The sequence below is a fragment of the Ahaetulla prasina genome, chromosome 2 (genome assembly GCF_028640845.1).
Source record: "Ahaetulla prasina isolate Xishuangbanna chromosome 2, ASM2864084v1, whole genome shotgun sequence".
Classification (NCBI taxonomy): Eukaryota; Metazoa; Chordata; class Lepidosauria; order Squamata; family Colubridae; genus Ahaetulla; species Ahaetulla prasina.
In genome coordinates this window covers 178,641,047-178,653,008 of record NC_080540.1, presented here as the reverse complement: position 1 = coordinate 178,653,008, position 11,962 = coordinate 178,641,047, and positions in this window count along the sequence as shown.

Below are 11,962 nucleotides of genomic sequence, written 5' to 3'. Positions count from 1 at the left end.
ATCCTCACTTCTTCTCCAGAAATTCAGGAGGCTACAGGGATTTCCATTTTATCCCTAAACATCTGAGTGAGGTAAGTTTCTGTGAAAGGATATGACTGCCTCAAAGCTACCAGTGAGGTTCTGTGGCTGAGGGGAGACTTGAACCTACATCTCCACATCACTTTATCAACCACTGTACCTCACATTGGAATTCCATAGTGCCTGGTCCATTTTTTTATTTTCCCCAATCATATCATGGTTAGCAAATGTAGAAATGAGTATGATTTGCTACTTTGGGAGTTAAAGTCCACAAGTCTGAAAGTTGCCAAGGTTGGAGACCCCTGAGCTAGCTCATTCCTGTTTTCCTGGGTAAACTGTGGGAATAACTGAATCATTAATGGACTATTTTATTTATTTATTACTGCGAGGTGGCTGCAGTGGTTAGACTATCGTATTGCAGGCTACTTATGCTGACTGCTGGCTGCCTGCAATTTGGCAGTTGGAATCTCATCAGGTTCAAGATTGACTCAGCCTTCCATCCTGCCGATGGAAAGTAAAATGAGGACTTGTTCGGGGCAATAAATACGCTGACTATGTAAACCGCTTAGAGGGGATTGTAAAAGAATTGTGAAGTGATATATACTGTATTTTTCAGACTATAAGATGCTCCGAACTATAAGATGCACCTAGCTTTTGGGGAGGAAAACAAGAAAAAAAAACCTGCCTCTGCCTCCCAGCAATTTGCCTCCTTGCAGCAAACAGTCTGGTCAGCTTCAGCACAGCCTGATTTAGCATGAGCAGCTGATTGGTGGTTGGATTGGCCTCCATGAATACCAACTATCAGCTGTTCCAGGCTGCGGGGATCGCCCCCACCATCGCCACTGTTGCCACCCATCGCCATGGCATCTATCTGTGTGCCCCATTTTCGGCCTCCATGCACCCTATTTTCAGCCTCTGTGCATCCCGTTTTTGGCCCATTCCAGGCAGTGGCCACCTATCCTTGATGCCTATCCCTACTACCTGGAACAGGCCGAAAACAGGGCGCGCGTAGGCCAAAAATGGGCCACGCAGCAGTGGTGGGTTTCAAAAAATTTTCCCACCAGTTCTGAGGGTGTGGCTTGCTTGGTGGGTGTGGCTTGGTGGTCATGTGACTAAGTGGGTATGGCCAACTTGACGTCACTCATGGCTACAGCCATTCAGTCCCATGACCACCCAACCTAGCCATGCCCACAGAAAAAGGTAGAAGTTTTTTTTGAATTTCTACCTATCTACTTATAGGAATAGGAAGGAAAATTTAAAAGAGATTTTTACGCAAGCCTTTGCTCAGATAAAGGGTGTGGAGCCGGAAGATTTTGAGATTAATATTGAAAGAATTTATCGTGTTAATTCTTGGTGTGCAAGACAAAATAGAGTACCGAGGGATGTGGTTATTTATTTTACATCTAAAAAGGTTAGGTATGAAATTTTGCAAGCCTTTTATAAAAATAAATTTCAAATATTGGGACAAGATATAAAAATGATGAAGGAAATTCCTCCTAAAATGTTAAGAAAGAGAAGAGAATTTGCTTTTTTAGTGGATGAGTTTAAGAAACATCAGATATATTTTAGATGGGAAGTTCCAATGGGTTTGTCAGTGAATTTTAGAGGCAGAAAGTATTTTCTTAATTCAGTTATGAAAGCGAGACATTTTTATATTAATGTTTTAAAGAGTGGGAATCCTTTGTTGTTAGATGCTAAGTTAATTGGTTTGGAAATGATGGAAAATAGAATGGGAGAGGGGAGGAATGTTTAAGATGTGAATATGATGATTATGGTTAATTTTTGGAATTGATTTATTCAGGATATAAATTATAGGATTTTTATTATTTGCTATTTGTATGGTATAAATCTATGGGATGATATTATTTAATTGTGACGGATGGAAAGTGAAATTTATGAATTTAGATAATGTGGATGTAATGATTTTAACTGTTTACTGTTATATTGTGGATGTAGTTTAAATGATTATTTGTTTTAATTGAGTAGTATTAGAAGATTGGATATTAAATGTTAAGGCAATTGAAGAAATATATAAGTGATGAAAATTTGAATTTGAGAAGCTGGATTGTAATTTAAGAAATGGACTTATGAAATTTGAAGGAATATACAAGTGGGTGAAAAAAAAATTGAATTTTAGAAGATGGACTAATTTTTAAAATGGACTCTAAGAAGAACGGACATTAAATGTTATGGCAACTGAAGAAATATATAAGTGATGAAAATTTGAGTTCGAGAAGATGGATTTAATTTGAGAAATGGACTTATGAAATTTGAAGGAATATACAACTGGGAAAAAAATTGAATTTGAGAAGATGGATTAATTTTAAAAATGGACTGTAAGAAGATGTAATATGTGAAGTTGGTATTGCTTCTTTTCTTTTTTTTCTTTTTATTATTCTTTCCTATCTCATTATTTTTATTGTGAGGGGATCTAAAGTTTTAAATTTTTAAAGGTGGGAGGTTATGTATATTTTGTATACTTTAGCTTGTGATTGTTGGTCATAATACCCGGTATTTGCTCTGAGAAGTCTGGAGGGGGGGAAGGGGGAGGAGGGGGGGAAAGGGGGGAAAATGATACATGGATTGATTATTAATGTACAGTAATTTTTGAAGATATGAAAATAAAATTTAAAATGATATTGGGGATGCTCGATTGCCATTTCAGAAAGAAAAGGAGAGAGAAGTAGAAGGAGGGAAGAAAGTAGGTAGGAAAGAGTAGAGAAGGAGGAGGGGAATAAGAAGGTTAGATAGGATAAGAAGGAAGGAGTGGAGAAGGAGGAGAGGAAGTAGTAAAGTGAAGGAGATGAAGGATGTGAAAGTAGTAGAGGGTAGAGAGGGAGGTTGTGAAGAAAGGAAGTGGCAATCGGGCAGGCCTGAATCAGTAATAAATGAAAATTAATGATTAATGATAGATAATAGTTTGCACATAAATATGATGTTGGAAAATGGAAATAAAAATTGTTTATAATAGAATAATCCTCTGCCAGACATTAATGGTGGCAGTTCTAGATAGTGAAAATGAACCTCATTGGATTGCAAGTTCTGCTCCTGTTACCACCTAGTCAATAGTGGGATTAAAAATTTTTTACTACTGGTTCTGTGGGTATGGCTTGGTGGGCGTAGCTTGGTGAAGGATACTGTAAAATCTCCATTCCCACCCCACTCCAGGGTTACTGCAAGATCCCCATTTCCTCCCGATCAGCTGGGACTCAGGAGGCAGAGAATAGATGGGGGGCAGGGCCAGTCAGAGGTGGTATTTGCTGGTTCTCTGAGCTACTAAAAATTTCCGCTACCAGTTCTCCAGAATTGGTGAATACCACCTCTGCACCTGGTTCAATAATGGATGCAGTCTTGTCTCCTTAGGCCTAATATGGAAATCTGTGTTCTCAAGTACTAATGAGCATATTGGCTTGCTGGGGGTGGGGGTAGTGAGAGTTTGCCAGACATTGCAACTTAGTGACATCTGGGGAGCCACTGGTTCCCCAACTCCAGCCTAGCTCAGGCCTATTTCCTACCTAGTTTCTAGAATTCTGCTCTGGTGTATTTCTGGGAATGTCCTCACTGAACTATGATTCTAAAAGGCACACAGAATTTCTTTCAAACGGCTTCTTGGCTGGAAAAACTGCATGATGACTCAGACCAAAGGGGAAAGGAAACAGATTTATTTTATTGTTAAGTTGTACTATGTTTTACTCTCGGATTTTGTTGGCAAGCCACTGATCATTTGCTGCTTGGGTCATTTGATTCTGATGGCAGCTCTAGGGAGCTCTGTAAATTGTTGTCTATGACCTCTGGAAAGAACTGTGATACCTCTCACTGTGTTTTTGCTCAAAAATATCCTTGCAATGTTGATCAGATATAAGTCATAACTGTCCTTATCCTGTATCTCTTATCCAAAGGTGCAGTTCTTTTGAGATACCTAGGGAATCATCTGAACCCCTTCCAGCCTGGATATGGGGCTAGGTCGTGCTTTTGGATGACTCTGGTGGGAGTGGGGGTAGTTCAGTCACCTTGGCTCTTCTTGATCTCTCTGCAGCCTTCGGAACTATAATCAATTATTTCCTTTGGGGCTGGATCAAGGCAGGGGTGAAATCCAGCAGGTTCTGACGGGTTCTGGAGAACCGGTAGCGGAAATTTTGAGTAGTTTGGAGAACCGGCAAATACCACCTCTGGCTGGCCCCAGAGAGGGGTGAGAATGGAGATTTTGCAATATACTTCCCATGGAGTAGAGTGGGAATGGAGATTTTGCATTTTGCATGGACCCCTCTGCCATGCCCACCAAGCCACTCCCACCAAGCCACACCATGCCTACCATGCCCACCAAGCCACGCATGTGTGGGTGTGGGGTCCATTGAATTATGGGTGTGGGCACGCACATGTGAGACCCCCCCATGCTCCCCCCCCACTTTTGGCACGTGACAGCAAACAGGTTAACCATCACTGTCCTTAGCTGTTTAGCGGCCATATTGTTTGTCTATTCATGCCAGGCTAAGACAACCATCTTCTCCCAAGCATTTCAAATTTAGATCTTGATAATTTAATTTTGAAATGTAGAGGGTCTATATAATATTACATATCCAAATATATTGTGTCACTTTTTGTTGCTATTTGGTGATGTACTTACTGTTGCCAATGTTTTATTTTAAAAACTTATTTGTTCTTTTAATAAACCTTTAATCTACCCATTGTTGGCCAGGTTACTAGGCTACCAGTTATGGGTGCAAAACATTGGCTGACCACTAGATGGGAACAAAGGGTGCATCACATTGCTACCATCTGGTGATTGGCCAGATTTTTGCAGCCTAGATCTGATAGCCTTAGCCTATGAGAAATAGTAATAAACACATGAAACAAGGTTGATCCCCCAAACCAGAATTCTCTCCTCTCTTGACTACATATCTGAATAGTATCGGCATATTTACTGTACAATTTAAAGAAAAAGATCTTGTCATAATTTCACATTTCCCTTGCTTCGCTGATTTGCAAATCTGAGACAAGCTATGATTGGGTAGCAAATACCGGGCATGTCATGATTTGTTCTTCATTGTCAGTTGTGCTAAATGAGCCATTGCAATGCTATTAATAAGCACTTGGATCCTATTAATTTTGATTATTCTGCCTGTTTCTAAAGGTCACACAGCAGAAAAAGGAAGCTTGATCAGTGCTAATGCTCTCCTTATGGCGCCTTTCAGAAATTCAGCATTTCCCTTTCCTCCAAATATATAACTGTCTGCAAATGGAAAATACACCCATCTTGGAAATGCCCACCCTCAGCCCTATTGCCTAGAGCACCAGCAAATTCTCTCTTCCTCACCCACCTCTTCTCATTCACCAAACTATAAATAATTATAGCAATATAAAGCTTGTTATATTGCTATAATGTGGAGGAGGTTAGGTACACATTGGGCAAAAAATCTGAGTTTATCTACATTTTGAACAGAGCAGGGATAATCTGGAAAGAGATCTTAAAATTAGGAGATGGTTCAAGGTTAGGCTCAATGCTAGGGATTATTAGGAATGGTCCTGAAAATAAATTTCCCAATTCTAATATCTTTAGCCAAACCTAGAAACAATATTAAGTATTCAAACTGTGTTAGCTTAAGTACTCAAAATATGTTTCTGGGCTCAAAATTCTTTAATATTTATAGTATTTCCCACACAAAACCCCAAGTTCCTTTACAATTCTTGTTCTTTATCACTTTTTTCTTCTCTTGGAAATGTATTGAATTACCCGTTACTTCCATAATACTTTTTTGGCTGGTGGTGCTAGAAGCCATTCATCTTGAAGCCACCCATTCTGTGCATGTAAGAGATAGAGGGAGGGGGAGGGGAGAGAGAGTGAGATTGTGTGAGAGTTGTATATGTGAGTTTGTGTGTGAGTTTGTGTACACACACATATGCCTTTTTCCTGAAGTCCAGTTGATCTATTCTATCTCCAGCAAATAAGCAAAAAAATTCTGCTTTTTTGAAATTTGCCCTCTGTTAAGATCTACCTATACCAGTGATGGTTAATCTTTTTGGTGTCAAGTGCCCAAAGCATGTGTGCATGCAAATGCATGCGCACGTGGCCAAACCCCCAAAATGCAATGCAAGTGCCCCCACGCATGCACCCCACCCCCATGCATGCGCAAGCACCCCCACACATGTTAATGCATCCCTGTGCATGTGTCCCATCCCCTCGCACATTCACTCTGGCCTTCCCCGCGCCTGTTGTGACCCAGGCCCAAGTAGGTAGTAATAAACTCAGTCCGTGAAAAAGCAAACAAACTTTATTTGAACAGCTGGGAATTACTTCATTCCCAACTTCATTCAACTCAAAGTAAAACAAATGCCTCCCAACACAAATTCTTCAGTTATCTTGCAAACCTTGGTCCAATTAAACAAAGGTCCTTCCTGGCAAACGTCCAGAAGCCACAAAAACAAAGACGTAGACGAAGCAGAAGACGAAGCAAAAGATGCACCTTCAGTGTTGTTTTCTGGCAAAGGCCAAACGCCGGTGCTGGTCTGTTTTAAGCCTTATGGGCGGGGCCAATCATCTCTTGGCCCTACTCCCAAGTTGTCCTCTCTGCTTGAGCTGCTCTTGCCTTCTGGCAGCTCTTCTCATGCATGCATTAGTAACAGGCTCCTCCTGTTCCTCTGCCTCACTACTATCAGTCTCTGGAGGCTCTGGAGTCCGCACCTCACTCCCCAATGGCCCTGGCCTTACTTCAGCCTCATCCGACTCTGTTGCCAGCTCTGTAGGCTGCTGATGGACCACAACAGCACCCCGTTTTGGCTTCCAGGTTGGTGCAGGTGGCAGAAATGGAGTAGAAAGGTAGGGCGCGCTGGGGGAGGAACCTGTGGAGATCGGGGAAGGCACAGGCAGCAGAAATGGAATAGAAAGATAGAGCGCACTGAGGGGAACCTGCAGAGATCGGGGAAGGCCCCGCCCCCCATGCATGCACTGCAGAGACCTGAAGACCAGCTGGCCGGCGGGAGGTGAGCACACATGTGCGGTGAAGCTAGACTGGGGCGACTGCTGGCGTGCCGGCAGAGAGGGCTCTGCATGCCATCTGTGGCATGCGTACCAATGGTGAAATTCAGCTGGCTCTATCCATATCATGTGATCTTGGTAACACTGGCAGCGGGAGGCTCTGCCTACCCGCCCAGACATCATTATGTCCCGTTTTTAAACCTCTGCACATGCGCAGAAGGCTCTGTGCATGTGTGGAGGAGAAGGCGCGATCATAGCAAACCAGTAGCCTTACACAATGTAAGCCGCCCTGAGTCTTCGGAGAAGGGCGGGATATAAATGTAAATTAAAAAAAAAAAAAAGTAGCGAAGGTAAGCACCCCTGACGCATACTATAGATTCGCCATCACAGACCTATACTGTGTAGTTATTACAAGAATCCCAGGAGCTGGAAGGGAACAAATACAACTGCATGTCTTCAAAAGGCAGTTACTACCCATTAGCCATCTGTACACGCTGTGTTTAATTATGAGCATGGCTTTTTCTTTCTTTCTTTCTTTCTTTTTCTTTTTTTTTTGCAATCTATAGTAGTTGTTTCCTCCAATTTAATATTTTTAAATCCCTGCTTTGGTGAAAGTGCAGCAAGACTAATAATGGTATGGCTATTTGTCATATCAAGCCTTTTAAAAAGATGCTTGGCATAAATCTCTTATAGAGAGCTCAGAGCTGTTACACTTTGCTGCTTCTCCTCTTCTTTTTTTCCTGTTGTATTTTTTCGCTTTGCACGCACTTTTTATGTGTAGTATGTATCTGCATTATAATTACCTTTGTATTTTGCTTCCCCCCCCTTTTTTTATTTTTTTAAAAAAAGGAGAAATCAGAGTTCACTTTGCTCCTTAGCGATAATAAAAGAGGTGCGGCTGTCCCACCCCATTTCCAGGAAACCAGGTAGGTGAGTTCTTGTAGCCATCAACACAGTCAGCAGTTACGAAATCCTGTCTGGGAAAACAAACAAATATTTTATGGCATTGCAAGTAGAAGTGAAGTTCATCTTCCTGTTTGCTCTGCATGGAAAATTTGGTGACCATTAGAAGGCAGTCGTGGAAAACAAAACACACACACACAGAGTCTTTAGTGCGGTCTAGTTCAGAGGTGGGTTTCAGCAGGTTCTAACCAGTTCTGGAGAACCAGTAGTGGAAATTTTGAGTAGTTCGGAGAACCGGTAAATACCATCTCTGATTGGCCCCGCCCCCATCTATTCTCTGCCTCCTGAGTCCCAGCTGATCGGGAGGAAATGGAGATTTTACAGTAACCTTCCCCTGCCACACCCACCAAGCCACACCCACCAAGCCATGCCATGCCCACCAAGCCACACCCACAGAACTGGTAGTAAAAATTTTTGAAACCCATCACTGGTCTAGTTATTGTCTGGATTTTTACAGCCTGGTAACTTTTTGGAGATTACAGCTGAAGTTCTACGTGACCTAAGGCCCACAGTCAAAAGAAAGCTGTAATCAGCCAACCACACCAACCACCTATTAAAGATCAAAACAGTGTGTAAAAATGGAATATGGATAGAAAATGACATCAGAAGAATTGAGTGGGCTGTAGAGAATAATATAACTCCTTTATGAATGATCCATATAGATTGATTCCAAGGAATCTGGCGTTTTTTCATCTATCACAACATCCATTCACCAGATTTCCTAATTTGAAATCTCACTCTTAATGCTCTTATAGTAGGTTTTTACCTGCAATCTTTTCCATTCAAGTTTATTCCATGCTTACACTTTGTACGAACAACATGATTCAACCAAACAAAGATTTGGTTGTACCTTTTGAGTCTAGATGGGAACTTTCATTCTCTGGGAACTTTCACACAACCATCATTTCCATTCCAAATTTTCACAATCAAAGCTAACCTATCTCCAAACGATTGAAGATCTGGCAGCCATTCCCACGACTGACACCTCCACATCCATGATTGGCAGTTGAAGCAGTGAGAAAAAGACAGAAAGCAGATATTTGTGATGCCACTAATCCCAGTAGCAGACTCTTGGAATAGCAGCTGAAAAGCTGTATTCCTGTGGTCTCTTTCCAAGAAATGCTCCTCTACAGCTTTTTGCCATGTTGTCAAAGCTGTAATGAGATGGTACCAGTCCCTCAGGAGCAGGGGTGTCAAACCTACGTTGTCATAGTGGTGTCATGTGACATGGGCATGACCAACGCGTGATGCATCCAGCCCATGGGCTGGGAATTTGACAGCCCTGCTCGGGAGGATATATATCTACACATGTCCAGCAGTCTTCCAGAGGATCACTGACATTCACCTTATTGGTGTGTATCTGTCTTCTGGAAAACTGCTGGATACAGTATAACATGGTTCCCCCACAATTTCAGTATTCAAGAGCTGAAGCTTAAAAGGGGATGCACGATGGCATTTGAAATGCATATTTTGAAATATTTAGGTAACCTGTGCTTAAAGTACCCTCCTGGACGGGCATTGAAGAGGTGCAAAAAGCCAATCTCTCAGCTCCACTTTTCATATTCCTGGTCAGAGCCACTGGGAAGAGAACATCTGGAGGAATCTATTTGTGATCTTGGCTTCACCTCAAGTTGTACCTAAATGAGTTCCCTCCTGCAACTGCAGACAAGGGAAAGCACTATATTTGTAGCCCATCACCAGCTGGAGGGATCAGATCAGGGAGGGCCCTTTACGACAGGGGTGAAATTCAGCAGGTTCTGACAGGTTCTAGAGAACCGGTAGCGGAAATTTTGAGTAGTTCGGAGAACTGGCAAATACCACGTCTGGTTGGCTCCAGAGAGGGGTGGGAATGGGGATTTTGCAGTATCCTTCCCCTGCCATGCCCAACAAGCCACGCCCACAGGACCAGTAGGGAAAAAATTTGAATTTCACCCCTGCTTTATGCCCTGTGGATTTCAACTCCCACAATTCCTGAGCTATCATGTTTGGCTCAGGAATTCTGGGGGTTGAAATCCACAGGGCGTAAAGGAGCCATAGAGTTGAAATCCAGAGGAAGTAGAGTTGAAGTCATAGAGTTGAAGTCCACAGGATGTAAAGAAGTCAAAGTTGCCCACCCCGGGCCAGACTATGAGTCTGACTAAGGATGAGTCCAATTAAGGATATGAAAAGTATTGCTGAAGAGGCAAAGCTATCCAGGGTTACATCTGGTTAAAAATTGAGATCCAGCTTTTTGTAGTAGAATGGGAAGGAAAACCTGGAGCGTGATCATAAAAAGAGCAGCTGGTTTGTTCCAAGCAAAGATAGGAGTGAATTCTGAGAAGACAGTTTTGAGGGTGCAAACTCAAAACTGCTGGAAAAGTGCCCTTAATAAGCCTAATTTATTATATGTTATAATTTATTATATATGTTGATCCTCCCTTTCGGGGGAATTTACTGTTGTTTTATGCGTATTGATAGCTGGGTATGTTTGACTTTCTTCCTGTAAATAAAAGGACTTGCTTGACATCTGTAGGGACTTGTCTGCAGAACTTGGAGCTAAGGAACAGCCAAAGCTTAGTGTTGGGGCCAGCAAAGCTGGCACGATGTCAGAACTGAGTGAACTCTAAATGCCCTCCATTCTGGTTCAGCAGCAAATGTTGCTAAGAATTGGTATAAATGACTGAAGGCATTTCAGTACTGGTGGGTTTAAAGGCTAGTTGATCCAAGTGGAAAAAAATGATTTCTATGTACTTTGTTTTTGCAATTTGCTAGTGAAGAAGCAGAGATGTGGAACATATTTTAGTTTATACAGGAGCAGATAAGCAAAACCTGCAATAGTAATGGGAATGTTTATTAAGACTCATTGAATAAAGGGTTGATTTGATTCAAATAACTCTTTGAGTTGCTTATAAAAGACAAAATTCCGTGTAGGGAACATTCAGGCACACTGGACTAGATTAGAGAGGGCATCTGATTTGTCCTTGCATGGAGGACAAATGGAGCTGCTCTTTTTATGATCACGCTCCAGGTTTTCCTTCCCATTCTACTTCAACAAGCTGGATCTCAATTTTTAACCAGATGTAACCCTGGATAGCTTTGCCTCTTCAGCAATACTTTTCATATCCTTAATTGGGTATCCTTGTCCTTTGTTTATTCAAAGCCTCAGATGCAAATTTTGGGTGCCTCCAGAAATGTAGTATATAAATTGCATGCTAACATTGGAATAGGTACCTTATGGTTCATCTTTTAACCTGTAATCATAGATTTCCTAGCTAAATTAGCAGCTAGTAAGGTTCCAGTAGGAATAATAGGTAGCAGGCCTTATGGGGAAAAAAATATGCTCCATGAAATTACTCAGCATTTGGTGCGGTATTTTTAAATGATACTAGAACATAAGCTATACCCTGACCAGGGAATGCAGGATGCAGAATTTTAGATCTAGTTTGAAGATCATGCCACAGACATCCAAACAGCTCAGTTATTTCCCGTTAGAGACACAAAGAAGATGACTAGGGAAGTCAAGCTTGTTAAATTTTCAGGATTATGACATTATTAGTGAAAGCATACAGTCTACACACACATATACATTTAATTTTAAAAAGTTAATTATTAGCCTTATTGAAGTTGTGGGAACTTTTATATCAAGATAGACTTTATTCCTTATACTGTCTCTTATCTCCCGTTTAACATTAATAGAATCCACAATGGACTGAGAATCAGCATCTCTGCTAGATAATTGATAGTCAAGCTGAAACTAAGTTAATCAAGTAAGAAAAGGAAACAGGAAAATCTTTTATTCAAACATCCTTAAACCCTCAAATAAGTTACCCAAACCTAATCCACATATGAAAGGAGAAGGTCTATAAAGAAATAGTTTTATTTATTTATTTATTTATTTATTTATTTATTTATTTATTATTTTCTTCAAGCATGTATCTTATGACAGATACAAGTGTACATATAATTATAAACGATGTAAAAGGTATAAATAAAAGAAAACATTAGGACAGGGACGGTAGGCACGCTGGT